This window comes from Protopterus annectens, chromosome 1.part1, assembly GCF_019279795.1.
Source record: "Protopterus annectens isolate FY-2018-M chromosome 1.part1, PAN1.0, whole genome shotgun sequence".
In the NCBI taxonomy this organism is placed as follows: domain Eukaryota; kingdom Metazoa; phylum Chordata; order Ceratodontiformes; family Protopteridae; genus Protopterus; species Protopterus annectens.
In genome coordinates, this window is record NC_056726.1 from 1434396418 (window position 1) to 1434414752 (window position 18335).

The following is an 18335-nucleotide window of genomic DNA, read 5'->3' on the forward strand; positions in this document are numbered from 1 at the left end:
TCATGGTATGCCTGTATAACATGTTCTGCAGTGTGTCCCATATTCTGGACTTGCACAGGGCCTTTCATGGATTCCACATTGGTTTGTAGGGGTGCAAGCTATGCTTTATACATGTGTTTCACTGTGGTATTCTGGCCAGTGACTGGGGTCGGGATGTGTAACTACAGTGTGATTACTCTATGGTCTGGTCTTACCATTGAGGGATACACTTCTCATCTTGACATCCAGTACACATATTTCTGATTATCACATACAGTATGCTTACCCCTCTTGTGGAAGTGTTACATTTTGCATGTCCATTTTGTTTGATGGATTCTGGGAAATTGTCTACAAGTGTCGGTGCTAGTATAATACAAAGAGTATAGTGACAAACATCTCAAAAGCTGACTTCACATTTCTTCAGACTGAGATAGTATCCTTTAAGCCCACTGGGCCAGTGGAAACCACAACACAGAATGGTGACTCCTTCACAGACGCTTTCTACGGACATCTCCAAGAAAGCATGGACCATGCAATCACAAATAAAACCAAGACCTTCTCCACCAAGGGAAAGTGGCCTGTCTGGTGGACTCCAGCCATAAACAAACTGTATAACAACTGAAGGATACTAATGCAAGACAGAGCTACATCTCCTAAAGGGAAGGCAGCTGTGATCAGCACTAGTAAAAAGCTACATTCTCTCATAAAGACATCCAAGGTCAACTTTGAGACAAAAATCACCAAAGACAATAAAGATAACCACAATGCCTTCTTCAGTTATGTCAGAAATCTGGGTGGGAACCCTCAGATATGCTCAGAGTTGGTACACAACAACATATATTTCAGTGACCTGACAGATATTGGCAACATTCTGGCAGACAGGTTCAGTGCAATTTTCCCCCTCCTTCACCCCCAAAAGAAGATAGTTATCACAGCTGAATGTAACCTCACTGTCATCTCAGATGTCCATGTGAGAGCCGCACTCAGCAAAGACAAGAACACAACATCAATGGGACCTGATGGTATCCCCAGTTGCGTGCTATGTGAACTCCAGATGGAGCTAAACCCATATATACAAATGCTATTTAACCTTAGCTTTGCTACAGGTTATGTACCTGAACACTGGCGTACAGCAACAGTGGTCCCACTCCACAAAGGAGATGCCTCCACAGACCCTGGGAACTACCACCACACAAGCTTAACAAGCCTTGTCTGCAAAGCTATGGAAACAGTCATTATGGAGCACTTAAACAGAGACATTGGTGATCTACAGACCCTTGATCCCACCCAGTTCAGCTTTGTACAGGGCAGATCCTGCCTTTTGCACCTAGTTGACTATTTTGAAACTGTCAGTAGGGCCATTTATGAGGACTAAGCGGTCCACACAGCCTACCTGCACTTGGCTAAGGCCTTTGACACAATACCCCACTCAGGCATCATAGACAAGCTCAACAGCTGAAATATAAAACCATATGTCACAGGATAGGTTGCAAAATGGCTAAGAAACAGAACCCATAAAGTCGACATTGCAGGTGCCTTGTCAGATTCAAAGCCAGTCACAAGTGGTGACCCACAAGGATCTGTCCTGGGACCCCTCTTATTTGGCATTTACTTTTCAGATGTGAAAGCAAACATAGGAGGGTTGTGGCTGACAAAGTTTGCAGATGACTGCAACCTAGGCACCATAGTGAATACATCAGCCGGCACACACATCCTACAGAATGCCCTCACAAAGACAGATAGCTGGTGCCGGAATCATGGCCTGAAACTGAATGCAACTGATGTGTAGTCATCCCCTTTGGGAGGAACAAAGTACCCACAAATCAATACATAGACAGCAACCCACTGAGCACAGAAAACAAATCAGACACCTGGGGACCCATGTAGATAGTGACCTCTCATTTGACACCCATGTTGCCAAAGTGGTTAGAAAGACTTTCTATTTTGCCCACCTTATCATGAAGGGTTTTCCATCCAGATCAAAGGAGGTCATTGTACCCCTATACTTCTCCCTTATCAGGCCCATGATTGAATACAAAGCCCCATTTGTTATGTACCTCACCCAGTACTTGCAACAGCTGGAGAGACCCCAAAAGTACCTTACCAAGAAGATCAAGGGTCTACAACACATGTCATATGCTTCCAGACTAAAGGAAATCCAGCTTTATTCAGTAGCATACCGCCTACTTACAGGTGACCTATGCCTGACATACAAGACCATGTCCAATCAGGATTTGATGGACATGCTCCACTGCAAGCAATCCAAATCCACAAGAACCATGAGAGCTAAAGATTTGAACCTCAGCACATACATGTATAGGACATGCTGGAGGGACAGAGTCATAACTCAGAGGCTTCTCACACTCTAGCAAAGAATCCAAGTTCATGTTAGACAGAGTCCCTCACTGACTCTCTTCAAGAGAAATCTGGACAAGTGGATGTGAGATTGTAGGTTTACCCAAGGGGTCCTCCCTGTGTCACTACTAGACAGAGGCACAGTCAAGTTATTCGATTAAGTAAGGGGGTCATAATGTGTCACTACTAAGTCAGAGGCACAATATTCGGAATCTATTCTGTACACTTATTACCACTATAAGGGGTGGCAATAGCCACATCACTATGGCTAGGCTTATAAATGCACTAGGGCAGATAGCCTAGTAGTAAACTATGAAACTATGGTGTATGTGTAGGTATTTTCAGTCAAGCAATATAATGCAGTTTGGGGGGCTTGATATCTTCCTGTATTCCAACATAGGCCTGGTGCAGTTCCTGCTATTAGGACAGTGGTCTGCAGCAAGCTATATAGTAGTAGGCAGTTTTAGCCATTGGTATTTGACCATGGCTAATCCATGTTCCTTCTTGTTGTGGTACCAACATGGGGGTGTGGTTATCCATGACATTTATTGCTAGTCACCCTCGTTTTGTAGCTTGTTCCATGTTTTGCAGCTGTACATCACTGTATGAGGTGTGACCTGGTAGTGTTAGGGTGCTGATGTTGGCTTTGACCCAGTTTTCTATTACAGCACTGATATCTACATTCTCTATACTGTGTGCGTTTACACTGCACGCATCTTGCTGTTTATACTTCTGGCATTGGGTAGCATTACATCTAGGTTCCTATCCCTTGTGGTACCTATGAAGGTGGGTTTGTGTTTTTGTGGTTTATGATTGGTGAGGGTGGATGTTAGTCAGGATCCTCAGGTGTGCATATGGTACATGGTGTTACATTACTTAACACATGGCATTCATGCCTCAGGTGGTGCTGCAGGGCTGCCTCTGTGGGATGCACATACTACCCTCCCTGTACATGTTTGGAAGCAGGTTGTATCATGCTAGGCATCCCTGTTACTATATGAGTGAGTCGGAGGGGGTATCAGTCCCAGTGTTCCTACTGAGCCAGTATATGTGCTATGCATTGCCTCTTTGCCAAGGCCAGGGCATACTGGGCACGCCTCCTTCTGCCTACTGGGGCAAGGTCAGGTTGTTCCTCCTCCGAGTCACCCTCTGTCTGTGGTGGCCTTGGCAATGGTGGGGGTATGTTTGGCCCAACCCTATGCTGGTCCTGCTGCAGCTGTTTCCGCAGGATCATATTATGTAGCATAGCACATATCATGATCATTTGGGTACATGTAGTTGGTGTGTACTGCAAGGCTCCACCAGATGTGTCCAGACACCGGAACCATGACTTGAGCAGACCAAACACATGCTCTATGACATTACATGTTTGTGCGTGTGCCTCATTATGGCGTTCCTGTTCAGGTGTGTGTGCATTTCTGATGGGTGTCATCAGCCACGGCTCAAGTGCATAACCCGCATCCCCCACTAGGTGCCTGTGTGGGATGTCCCCACTGGCAAATGATTGGTACAGCTGCCAGATGCCAGATGTGGGAATCGTGGTAGCTCCCAGGGCAGCCAGCACACACATTCATTATTATGCCCTGGGCATCACACACGACCTGGCAGTTGATGGAGGGGAATTCCTTGCGGTTAATATAGGCTCTACCCCACTCACCGGCTGGTGCTTTGATGCGTATGTGCGTGCAGTCTGTTGCACCCAGTACCTCAGGGTATCCCGCTATTTGCTGGAAGAGACGCATATTGCTGGCCAATACCTCATGGGCATTGGGGAAATATACATGATCACCGACATGTGCTGACATGGCATCCAGGAACTGGTGCAGTACCCTGGATGCTGATGCCTGTGATATCCCCATCATATCACCAGTTGGTCTCTGGAAGGTACCTGTTGCAAGTATTCTTAGGCCAACCCATACCTTGGTTTCCACTGGGATGGGTTCCCCTCTATTGGTTCTGTGTGTGAGACGTGGCCTGCACAGCTCAACAATTTGCTGCAGAAGGTCTCTGGCCACTCTGTAGCGCTCTACTATCTCCAGCTCATGTAACCCATGGTAGGTGACCCTGGGCCTGTATACACTCCTCCTTCTCCTCACTCTGGGTTGTCTGTCAGCATCTGCATTGTCACCACCCTCAGCAATTCGCCTATGCCTGATTATAACAGCTATGGCAGCCCCTAGCATTTCTGCTCTGAGTTCAGCTTTTTTCAGTTTTCAATTCTGATAGCTTACTCCTTTCTTGCAGTATCTCTTGAGAGAAACACCCTGCACTGCTGTTTGCAGTGTTTTAAGTGCTGGGTTGGGCTTCTAGTCTGCCTGTGTAATTGCCTGATTCCAATTGTTTCCACCAATTAACTCCAGCAGTATCCTCTGGCAGCTTCCTTGGATTCCGGTTGTTTCCTGTTTCCCCTCTGTTTCCTCAGGGGGAGCAATGTGCACACCAGCTTAAGCACGCTCACAGTTACTTAAACGCGTGCACACATCCTTACACGGTGTGGACTTGGCTGATTCATGGTAAAACGTGCGCACATTGCCTTACACACGTGCACGCCCACGCAAACCATTGTAAACGGTTTGCAACACGCTCCCACATGTTGAACCTGCCTTACATGCGCGCACACGCACGCATGCACGTATATCAAGAAAGTTTGAGTGTAGGGATAGTGTGCATCCTCTATTTCTTGACTTTCCTAGTGTTCTGTTGGGACACACCTCTCTCCCTGATGTCTGTCATCTGTCACGTTACACTGCCCTCCAATGTGATACATTTATGTCTATCATTCCCCCCTGTGATGTCACCTACCTCTTACTCTATTCCTCCCCCTTCTGTAACTCTTACACTACTCGGAAAGTGCTCATTATCTATGTGGCAGTGTGATTCAGTATTGTAACCCTCATTTACATAGGATTGCCTAGTAATGCTTAGTTTCATCTCTTACACTGAGCTTCCCCCCTTGGCAACCACTACACAGTGGCCATATTGTTTTTGGTCTGCTAGTCCCTGCATTGTTATTCCATGTAATACATAAAACCCACAATTGTGAGCTTATAAGCTTCGGTTTTTACTTTTGAGCAGCGCACCCCATTTGCTGGGTGTGCTGCAGTTAAACATCAAAATCCCGAAAAAAAAAGTTATTTTAAATAATTTTGCATCAGTTTTTAATGCCAATGGCCACATATTTGGCCATTGGCATGCTAGATGACACATATGCACCCTTTATTTGGAGCTGACATAGCTCCGTTGTCAATTTTGCAGAAATGTACTCAGTTGTCAGCTGAGTACATTTCTAGCTAAAACGTCCGTTACACGGACTGCTTTGGGCTTCCTGGATTGCTCAAATACCTCATTTGCATATCTTTGAGCTGCAAATGAGGTATTGAGCATTTCCACGCCCAGTCCGTGTAAGAGATGTTTTAGCTGTCTCTTACACGGAGGTTTGGGCTGTTCCTGGATCGGGGGGCTTACACGGAGGCTTACACTACTCTTAAACTCCGTGTAAGCCTTCGTGAATCCTGCCCAGAATTTAGGTATAAAGAACTATATAAAACCTAAAATAAGAACTAAAAGTGTATACAGCTTATAACTTTTACTCATAAGCATAGTAACTGCTCCAGGATGAGCCACATCTCATATTTTGTGCCTCAAAAGACTGTCTGATTTCATATCCTACATTTTTGTAAAACCAGTAGATGGAAATTAATGCCAGTGTGCTATCATGTGTGCTACCATGTGTTGCCCTGGTTTATTTGTCTACGCTCCATTAAAACTATTATTGTCTCTACTTAATTCTTCACTTCTGGGCTTCTAGTGCCTTCCACACATTTCAACCAACAGCAGCAAAGACAAGGGATAAATGTGATTGCATCCTTAACTATGTTAGCAATGAATACACTTCCTGATTGGATAAACAAGATGATGCCATGGAGTTCATCTATGTCCAAGTCTCCATAGGCCAGCTACAGGTCGCTCCCCCCATGACCAACAAAATTCACAACTCTTACCTAGATCTACTAGAGCACTCATCATCCATCCAAATACCCTATTTATGGGTGACTTTACTAACCCTCTGTAGACTGGGAAACATACACTGCCTCTAACTCACAAGGATGTTTCCCAGATTTTATCAACACAAACTCCCTGGACCAGATAATGTGCACTCTATCCAGAGGATCAAACATATTGGACCTGTAGTTAACAACATGGGAGAGCATTGCAGCTCCCCCATGTCCCTATATCACTTCCTCATTGATGAGGCCAGACCACAAAGCTGTTTCACTTGAAATAAAAATTAGCCAATAAAACCCAACTTTTAGGAACTATTCTAAAGCAAACTACATTCTATAACGCATCAGTTTGTCAAAATTCATGGATCTCCCATATCCCAAGAGCACAGCTACCTATTCAGAATTATTTAAAGAAATCTTGTACAAACTTGTAAATGGCTGCATTGAGGCTGCTTTACCTACTAGAAGTAAACCCAGAGCTAACACCAACAACAAACCACACTGGTGGAATCCTTACCTTAACAGTGAATACAACAAAATAAGAAAGTCATTGCCAAAATCAGAAAGAGCAGTTCCAATAGAGACAAGAGTGTTCTGGTTCAACAAAACTAAAAACTAAGAGGTCTAATAAAGTCCAATAAGGCCAGTTGTGTGGTCAGTATTGTATCCCAAGTTAATGACAATCACAAGGCCTTTTCCAGCTATGTCAGGAACCTTAAAATAACACTCAGCAGTGTGTAGAACTAGTTGTAAAAGGTACAACTTTCACTGACAAGGATGACATAGTAAACAAATCTACTGTCTGATAAATTTAGTTCTAACTCCAACCCCCACTCCTGCACTACCTCCTGTGAAATCCCTTCTAGCATATCCTCTCCCAGCTATCAACAGGAAGTAAGTCCTGGAGGTGCTTGCTAAGGCCAAAAACACTGATCCAGTGTGCCCTAACAATATTCCTGGTTGCCTCCTAAATAGCCTAACTCGTGGCTTAGCATGACCACTTGAAGTACTCTTCAACCACAACATCAAACAAGTTACATGGCAGGAGAACGGAGGCCTGAAATGGTCATCCCTCTTCATAAGGGTAGATCATCAACTCACACCATTAACTGCAGACCCATCAGTCTTACAAGTCTAGTGTGCAAAGCCATGGAATTAATTATAATGGAAGGGATCAACAAGGACATTGGTAACCTACAGACACTGGATGCATCCCAGTGTGGCTTTGTTAGCGGAAGATCTTGCCTTCTCAACCTGGTAAAGTTCTAAGAGAAAGTCACTACAAATATGGATGAGGGGAAAACAGTGTATACCACCTACCTGGACCTGACCAAGGCATTTGATACAATATCCCAATCAGATATTATTGACAAACTCTCAGAGTTAGGCATAAGTCCCTACTACCTCATTGGATTGCTGGCTGGATTACAGATAGGACCCAAGAAGTTAAGATTGGTGAAATCCCCTCCACCAGGAGACCAGTCACCAGTGGAGTTCCCCAAAGCTCTATGTTAGGCCTGGTCTTGTTTGGCAATTACTTCCTGAAGTTAAGACTGATGTCAAAGGTCTGTGACTCACCAGTTTCACAGGTAACTGTAAACTGGGAGCTATCATAGATTCCCTCCTTGACACCAGCATCCTACAAAGGGGATCTAGCACAAACAAATGGCATGTGCCAAGGCTACTGATTAAAACTCAATGTGAAGAAATATATTATAGTGTCCTTTGTGAAATCTTTCATCCAAGCTAATTACTCCAGAGCTAAAATGCCCCTAAGAGTTAACCCTATAGTTAGGGATCTGTGATTATATGTAGACAGTAATCTGGTCTTCGATCAATGCATAACCAAAATAGTAAGAAAGTAATTCAATGTCACCCAACTCATAAGTAAGGGTATGGCATCCAGGTTCAAGGAAGTTATAGTATGACTCTACTCAGCCCTTATCTGACCAATCATTGAGTAGAATGCCGTGTCTGACATGTCCCTAACTAGACACTTGCAACAGCTGGAACACACAAAAAGGTTCCTTACCAGGAGAATCCAGGGCATGAATACACTGTACTGTGCAGATTGCCTTAAAGCCCTGTTTCCATATTCAATCTCTCTTAGTGATGGGCGATCTATGGCTAGCATATAACGCATCCTCAGATCCAGCTCTGATGGATCTTTTGCCATCTGCAAAACTAACAGCAGCAGTAACACTAGATCCAAGGACCTATACTTTTCTTGTGACATAAATAGAACATGCTTGACAGACCAATATCTCAAAGGATTTCTACTCTATGGAATAAACTCCCCATCTATGTGAAGTAGAGTTTGTCCCTGTTCATAGTCAAAATAAATGTTAATCATTGGATGGGAAAGCACAAATTCATCTCTGCTATGGTTCCCATGTCACTGATGACAGAGGTTGACAATAAGTCAATTAATCCCCAACTGAAATACCTCCATGTACCCCTTAGCTACCTTTTACTAACATACCCTACCATAGAGGCATCCAAGGAACAAAGGGACAAAACATGCACAGCTATGCATGTAAGGACCCTGGTGGTCATTAGTCTAGTATAAACCTAAGAACCTATTTGAGAGGTAAGCACTGTTAAGTACTTGAAAAGGTTTGGAAGAACTTTTAAATGTGTCTAGTTTAAAATGCATATGACTAAACATATTACTGATATTGAAATGTCATCACTTAAAATGCTGATAGCCAAAAAGCCAAAAAAAGACCAAAAATGCAGAAGAAGAGTGAATCTCAAAAATCTCTCATTTCCTTAAAACTTCTTTTTCCAGGAGGCCACCCCCCTGCACCCCCAACCCTGAAACTTATATATACCAACTCTGCAATCGCCACACCTTGAAGAAAAGGGAATATTCCAAGAAATGGCATCTGGGACATAGTATATACAAGTACGATCTTTCAGCCATTCATTCTCCATATTTCAGGACTCACTCTAGTTCTGCCAATATTTCAAATGGCTACTTTTGTCTCTGAGATTGTTTTGCTAGTATTGTTTCTATTTTCCAGTGCATATATATGCTATTACTTACTGTTGCATTATCTGTATTTCATGAGCTACATTACTTCCTTTATATTAACTGGGTTAGTCCTGCTGGGATCAATCTGTTTTCAGGGGGGATCCCCCAAGCTCCATAACTTAGTTCTAATCCAAAACAATAAATTATAATGTAGGTGAGTGCATATTTTCATTTGAACTAAAACAATACATTATAGCATTTTAATAAATTTGCACTATCGATAATTCAAACATCATGAATATCATGAATCTATAACTGATGTTTTAAGTAGCACTATTTTTGTTTGCTTCTCACTATATCCATTTTCCATCTTTGTACTAGGATTGTAACTATTCAGTTGTTTGTTTTATATTTAGTCAAACTTTTCTTTACATATATTGAAATATGCAATGAAAATGAAAAAAATATATATTTTGCTTATGAAATATGCTTGAACTCTGAAGCTAATCACTGCTTTTGTTTACTATGATGTTCACACACTACATTGACACTGTCAGGTTCAGATATGGAGTAGTGAAAATGGGTGATACATTTCAGTTAGAATCCTGTCCCACTTATTTTAGTACCAGGACAATGATTTCTAGCACTGAAGGGCAACAGATGTTACATAAAAATAAAAATTTTAACTCCAAGAATGAGGACTGGCAATATTTATTTTATTTTACATTTGTTGACCGGGCTAGTCTAACTGGATACATGTCCATTTTCAGTAGAGGCCCAGGGAGATAGCTCCAAGATAGGACAATGGAATTAACACAGTAACAACTAGGAAACATACGACAAATAAATCCTATTAACAGTAGATAGTAGAGGTTATTACAGTAAAATTTACAGTGCAGAATACAGGCATAACATAGGATGCTAATACAAATAAAGGTATTCTATAGATAGATAGTATAATAGATTAAATAGGACGGAGTTGCTGTTAATGAGTAGACATGGTAGGAAGAGCAAAGTATTTAGAGACATATAGACTAGTCAGGTTTTGAACAGGGGCATAACCAGTGAGTTTTGAGGAACACTTTCAATTTGTTTTTGAAATAGATAGTGAGGGAAGTGTGGAGAATTCATTTGGGAGAAGATTCCAGGCTTTTCCGACAATATTAGAAAAAAGGGAGTCACCAGCCTTGTTGTTTGGCTTAGTGGTATGTACTAGAAGTTTCTGAGAAGACCTTAAGGATTCCAAGTTTTTATAGGGAGTGATTAGAGTGGAAAGAATAGGAGTTTTGGAAGGTTTGTAAAGAGTGTTGTGGGCTATAGTTAGTTGATGGAATTTAATCAGATTTTGTAGTTCAAGCCATCCCAGCTGCTTTAAATTAATGCAGTGATGGGTTCTGAATGGGTTGCCTGTTGCAAATCTGGAAATGTTATTGTAAGACATTTCCAATTTGCTAAGATTATTTTTAGATAGGTTAGTAAAAATAGGTGAGGCATAAAGAAGAGAAGAGATTAGATGAGTGTGTGCTATTGTGTTTCTAGCTGAAGGTTGGAGGAAGGATGTTATCCTATAGAGAGAGCCTAGCTTTTTGTTGACAGTTTTTATAGTATTGTTAATATGGGTATCGAAGTTCAGATTATTGTCAATGGTGACACCTAATAGTTTGGTGGTTGGTTCAGGGGATATAATAGTTTTATTGGTAGAGTTAACTGAGAAATCCAATGGGGGGACTTCTTAGTCGGAGAGAAAAGGAGGAGTTTAGTCTTTTTAGGGTTTAGGAGAAGGCATCTATGTGTGAACCATTGCTCAACTGTGTTAAATACTGGTTGGGTAAGAGAGAGAAGTTCAGAAGAGGAGGGGGCTGAGCATATCAGTGTAGAGTCATCCGCATATTGTATGCATGTAGCTTGGGGGATGGCAAGGTGAAGGTCATTAATGAATATGTAAAAAAGTAGGGGTCCAAGGATGGACCCTTGAGGGACACCCAGGTTGACGGGTAGGTGAGTAGAGACAGACTTGTTCCAAAGTACGGCCTGTTTTCTTTTATCGAGGTAGGACTGGAACCACTTTATGGAGGATGAATCCAGTGACAGGGATTTCAGTATTTTGATGAGAATATGGTGATTTTCCATGTCAAAAGCTTTAGACAGGTCAATAAATAGTGCTGAAGAGAGTTTGTTTAGATTGCGTTTTTTATTGATACAATCTGTGAAAGAAAGGAGGGCAGTAGTAGTGCTATGTGATGGTCTGAAACCATGTTGACAGTTGGTTAGTAAGTTGTTTTGTGTTAGATGGTTGAGTAATTGTCTGTGAATGCATTTTTCCATGATCTTTGCCAGAGGTGAGAGGAGGGCAATGGGGCGGTAACTGGAGAGTTCAATGGATTGTCCTCCTTTGTGGAGGGGGATAATATGGGAAATTTTCCATAAACTGGGGATAAAACTTTCAGTAATAGATCTATTGATCAGGATAGAAATGGGATAGGCAATAGCTTTGGCGGATATTTGTAGGAATTCAGCAGGTAGTTGATCAGCTGAAGGTGAGCATGGTTTCAGTTTCTGTAGAAGGGATAGAATATATGATGTTGGGACGGGTTGAAAATGAAAAGTAGGGGGTGAGGATGATTCATCTGAAGGTAGAGTGAATTTGTTAGGTGATAGCTGACTAGCTAGTGTTTGTATGGCATCAGTAAAAAATCTATTAAAAGCATTAGCTATATGTATTGGTTGTTTGTGTACAGTGTTTTGAGGGTTTGGAGTAGTGGATTGCCCTGGATGGAGTAGTTGGTTTATACTAGACCAGAATTTTTGTGGCTTGTTTTGACTAGCTTGTTGGGATTGCAGGTAGTAGTTTTTTTGTCAGATATTATAGCTTTCTTAGCTTCATTCCTTAGTTGTCTAAATATTTTTTGTTCTATAGGGTTTTTTGTCTTCCTCCATTTTGCCCAATGTTTGTTTCTTAAATTTATTTTATGTTTGGTTTCTTTAGAGAGCCATGGATCATGTTTGGTTTTAGTTCTAATTAGTCTGGTTGGGGCATGGTGGTTGAGGATGGCAAGGAAGTTGGAGTTAAAGTAACTAATGGCTTCATCTAAAGGAAAGTTTTGTAAGGGTGACCAGTCGCATGCTCTTAGTTCCAACTGGAACAGTTCAGGGTTAAAGTACTTTTTAAACCTGATGCTTTTCACAGATGTTGGGGAGGGAAAGTTGGTTTTATGTCTGATGATATAGATAAGAGAGTGGTCACTTAAATCATCAGGGAGGGTTCCTGAGTCATAAATGTGAGGATGATGGTTAATGAGTGTCCAGTCTAATAAGCTAGATTTATTGTTAGATTTATTTATCCTGGTAGGGGAGGTAATGGTTTGGGAATACCCATATAGGTTTATATGGTTTGTGGGGAGGCTGCTGCAGAAGCAGGTCCAGTCAATATTTGTGTCACCTAGGATAATGGTTTCTTGAGGCAGGTTTTGGGACAGCCAACAAAGTATATTTTCCAAGGTCACTGTGTTATTACCAGGAGGTAGATATATACAGATAATATAGATGGATTTGGAATTGTTAAGAAGAAGTTTGGAGATAAGAATTTCTGCATTGGAGTCTATAGGTGGCTTGCAGTTATGAGTGGTTAATTGTAAGCTAGATTTATATAGGATAGCAACCCCTCCACCTTTCTTGGATGTTCGGTCTAGTCTCAGGATAGTATATCCAGGTGGGATAATTTCATTGCCTTTGGTTGCAGGTTTTAACCAAGTTTCTGTTAAGCACAGAATATCAAAGGAATAGATTTCAGTTAGAGCTTGGAGATAAGTTTCTTTATTGTTTATACGTCATATATTAAGATGAGCAATTAAAATGGAGTTAGCTGGTTTGGCTAGGGCTTGAGTAGGTAATTCTTTGAGGTTGCGGAAAGAGATAGGAGTTGTTGGGGGGCCTGGGTTAGGGTAAATGTCACCATCCTTTAAAGAGAGTAGTAGGCTTAGATGGTGTGGGTTGGGGAATTTGTTGTACAGAGATATACATTTTTTGGGGTTTCGATTGTTGTATTTTGTGTTTAGTTTTCTATGATATTTAGGAAGTATGTAGTTAGATGAGGATGTTATGTTAGCATGAATAAAATGGAAAGGTGAGTTTGGAGAGCTGGTTTCTTTTTTGGGGTAGTTTTGGTTTGGGTCTAGTGAGTTTTCAAATGAGGTGATTAGATGGGTGAGGATTAAAGCAGGCAGTAGTGAGAGTGTGAATAAGAGTGTGAAAAAGGATGTGATGGATTGTTTATTCATTATATGAACTGAATATAGATTCTTTGTAGGTCGAAGATAGAAATGTTTTGGGAAGAGGTGAGAGAGTGAGTAGAGTGTGGTGTGATAAGAGGAGAATAGTGAGAAGTTAGTATTACTGGAGTTGGGTAACAGGAGAGTGTTTAGGAGAAAAGATAGTGGAAAAGAGTGTCTTTGAAGAGGAAATGGTAAGATCATCATCATCATCATCATCATCCCCCTTTTTCCCATTTACATGGGGTCGGGGTATCGTATTAACTGTCACCAAATCTCTCGATTCAGTGCCACTCTCCTGCCTTCTTCAACACTCATGCCTGCCTGTCGCAGATCTTCTTTCACACAATCCATCCACCTCTTTGCTGGACGCCCTCGCTTCCTCTTACCTTCTTCCTGTCTGTCTCAAATCTCCTTCACCAGATTGTCTTCTGCTTTTCTACACATGTGCCCATACCATTGTAATCTGTTCTCTTTGATCTTTTCTGCAATTGGAGCTACTTTGGCTTCTGCTCTTATGTCTTCATTTCTTTGCCTGTCCCGCAGTGTGCATCCTACCACCTTTCTCAGGCACTTCATTTCCATCACCTCTATCTTCTTCAACTGTTCTGCCTTTACTGCCCAGGTTTCGGTACCATACAGTAGTACTGGTTGCACCACTGTCTTGTACACCTTACTTTTCAGCTTTTTTGGCATTCTTCTGTCGTAGACTACACCTGATACTCTATGCCAGTTGGCTGCAGCCCCTCTGATTCTAGCTTTGACCTCTTCATTCAGACTACCCTTCTCCTCAACCACCCCTCCCAGATACTTGAAGCTGTTTACCTGTTCCACTATTTTCCCATCTATCTCTATTCTCAGCTTCTTCTGATTTCCCCAGTCTGCTGCCATTACCACTGTCTTATCTGTGCTTAGTTTCATCCCATGTGCCTTCAGATTTGCGTTCCATTCTCCTATCCTTTGCTGAAGTTCTAGATCAGAGTCTGTCTGTACTGCCACATCGTCTGCATACAGCAGCTTTGTTGCTCTGACCCCTCCAACCTGTTTGCTGATGTAGTCCATTACCAGTATGAACAGCAGTGGGCTCAGAGCTGAACCCTGGTGTACAACCACTCCCACTCGGAACTCCTCAGTGAGGCCAAACACTGTTCGTACTTGAGTCACTGGGTCCTTGTACATAGCCTGTATTAATTCTACCAATGTTTCTGGGACTTCAAACCACCACAGTACTGCCCAGATCAGCTTTCTTGGGATCTTGTCATATGCTTTCTCCAAGTCTAGGAAAGCCCAGTTTGACTCTCTCGTCTTCTCTAGTTTCTTCTCAAGTATCTGTCTCAATGCAAACATCGGGTCAATTGTGCTGCATACTGATCTGAATCCAAACTGTTCATCTCCCATATTACATTCTACTGTTCTGCGTATCCATTTATCAATCACCCGCTCCGGAAATTTCATACTATGTGGTAGGAGTTTGATGCCTCTGTACTGTCCACAGTTGTGGATGTCCCCTTTGTTCTTGTACACTGGCATGAGTATGCTTATTCTCCAGTCATCTGGGATACGCCTTTCTCTCCACACTGCAATTAGTACCCTCAGGAGCCATTTCTCCCCTAGCTTACCCAGCATCTTTATCATATCTGCTGTGATCTCATCTGAGTCTGCTGCTTTCCCTGACTTCATTTTCCTTAGTGCTGCTCTTACTTCTTCTAAGCTGGGCTCCTCTTCTACTCTCATTGTAGGCTGTTTCTGGGGCAGTACCGCTTCTGTGGGGTTTTCTTCATTCAGAAGCTGCTGGAAATACTCCTTCCATCTGCCTTTGATGTCCTGTGGGCTGGTAAGCAGGTTGTTGCTGGAATCCCTTATGATAGAGTGCCTCTGATGCCCTATTCTTTGCTATTGCAACTTATTTCTTGGTTTCTTTGTTATCCACCATCGAGCTAGTCCTTCCTAGCTTGGTCAGTCTTTTCAATCTCCCACTTCTTCCTGCACTCCTTCTTTCTTTTGATTACTTCCTGCACTTCTGCATTCCACCACCAGCTTTCCTTATGTACTTTATTTCCATACCTGCCTCGGCCACATATCTTTTCTGTAGTCCTAACACATGCTGTTTTTAGGCACTGCCACTCTTCTTCAACTCCATCTATTTCCTCCTCTTCTTGGGGTGCTAGAGCTGATATCCCTCACTGACTTCTGAAACCTCTGTCTCACCACAATTCCTACACTATTTCTAGCCTGTCCACCCCCTGAGTAGTAGAGTCTGGATCCCAAGCCAAGTGACTTTGTTGCACTGCCCTTCCATCTCATCTCTTGGATACATAGGATGTCCAGCCTCCTCCGTATGATCATGTCATCCACTTCTAATCTGTGTCCTGTCAGTGAACCTACATTAAGTATAGCAATTCTCAGTTCATGTTTGGCAGGTTGGTTGGTTTTATGTCCAGCTTTCACTCAACAGAGCTATCCCAGGTATCCCAGGCTGGGAAACTAGACACCAGCTAGCCAGTAGCCTATTGACCCAGGGCTGCTGGGCTTTTATGGAGGGCACACACTGGCCAATAGGGGCACATATACCCCTCCCACTGTTAGCATGGGTCCCTGGCATGGGTTAGAGAGTAGGCCGGGTCCTCAACCCACTTATCACCGGTGACTACCCATGCCCATTTTTTGGTGACAGTCAACATGACCGAATCACCTAGAGCCATATTTTACACCATTGAGTGGCTAGCCCTGCCACTGCGTGCAGTTTGTGATCTGTGTTCTCCTTTGAAGAGGAAATGGTAAGATCACGAGGTATAATTAGAGAGTAATGGGAAGAGGAAGGGGTGTGGTTAGAGAGTATCAGGAAGAGGAAGAGGTGTGGTTAGTAAGTATAAAGGTAGGACCCCTGGGGGGGTGTGGCAATTTGGGGGTAGGGAGGGGAGTGGAGTGAGCCCGCAGGGTGAACGGAGTGGGTAGAAACAGATACTGGAGCAGTACTGCAGTAGAGCAATACTGAATTTTGAAATAGTTTTTGAGCATTGTGTGTTAATGTTTTGTTAAAATAGAAGAAATAATGCCATCTTCAAATTTGTCAACAACTGTTTCAAATTTTCAGCACGAAGAGCTAAGCATTCATACTAAAAGGTTCATTAAGGGCAAAAGAGTAATACATGGAATGCTTCAATGTAACAGACAGGTGTTATGAACTCTGAGCAATGATATGTGATCAACAACAAATACGATAGACAGGATTACTTTTCTGAGGTACCAGTGCCTACATTTTCTTTCTCATTTTGATAAAGCTGTATTTGCATACATGGTTATATTATTTGCAATTCTTTTAAAGTGTCAGATTAATCAGCTTAATACATAGTACTAAAATATAATTTCAATTTTGCTTTTACTAAGCTCTTGGTGACCACAAGAAAATAAATCTCTTTTTCTGATGAGTATCACATTCCTTTGGTTTACTTACTTTTTAAATACTATGGTTATACTGTCTTAAAAACATTACTCCAAGAATTATAGAAAGCACTCAGAATAGTCAGTGCAGAGGCAGGATACCTGTTTGCATGACTGGTGACCTGAGTCAAGGAATGTAATTGAGTCACCTGTAAGGTCAGGATAGTAGGAACCACCCAACAGTCAGCTCTCCTATCCCAGGGTGACAGACTGAGAAATCCCAATGTCTGCAGCTTCTGTTGGAGACCAGAAACCTCACAGGTCATCCACTCACATTACATGGTGTGATGATAATGCCTGTGATGTGATTGTACTACACACTCCCTAAGGTAATGACTTTGATAGGCTCCCAGCTCTAAACATGCAACTCCTCAGTGCATTCCACATTCAGCAGGACTACAAGTGAGTTTCCATCAAAGCTGACTTTATTAGCCATTGCTGTATCCACCTGAAAGAAGATATACCTAAGGTACATAGAAGAAGCAATCTGGGTGTCTAGGTAGTGGGGAGGACTGCAGGTGCTCAGAACTGAGCCATTGACAACAATAAGAAATGTAAAAAAACATAGGGCTTCGAATAGCATATTTGTACACACTTTAGTGTCTTTTCTCAAGGTAATAAACATTCAAAGCACAACAAAAATGTATTTGTCAAAATATAGTATTAGGTTAGGTAGTACCACATTCTGTTTTCTTTCTTTTTTTTTTTTTTTTTTTTTGTTTGTTTGATTTTTTTGCATGTTTCTGTATGCATTTAGCTGGCAATTATACATAACTTTATCCCTTATGTATCTAGAATAACAAGTTACTTGTCAGCTGTTGTACTGACCTGCCATGCTGTTTAAGTTATACTTATTCCTGACTTTGTGGTGAAACAGGTGGCCAGTTTAATGTATTTTTTTCATACAGTGAGGAAGCAACAGACAGATTGTTTTGTTTGTGATGGGGGCTGCTGTTTTTCTAATCCTCCATGATTTTTTTAACAGGAGAGTGGGGAATTAAGAGGAGTGACAATCTCATAGCAAATTAAACTAACTAAAAACATTACTATAATATGAAGTCCAATGTTGTAAGTTAATGCTCATTAGTACTTCTCCTTTGTAATTTTGCTTAACTGCTTATGCTATTACAGCATTTCTTATAGCAACTGAAATAGCTATTCACCAGCTAGCTTAATGTATATATTTATTTATTTTAACTTTATTAAGCAGATAGCTGGACTGTGTACCATGGGCTTTTATCAATCACTCCGTGAGCTGAATTGCAGTGATAATTTATATTGATACATAGTGAAGTAAATTTATCAGCATTA

General features: G+C 41.9%; 1 protein-coding gene across 1 annotated transcript in view; it reads right to left on the bottom strand.

Moving 5' to 3' along the window:
* Nucleotides 1-18335, bottom strand: part of LOC122816369 (deleted in malignant brain tumors 1 protein-like) — a 785349-nt gene that overhangs the window by 49253 nt on the left and 717761 nt on the right. The window lies entirely within an intron of this gene.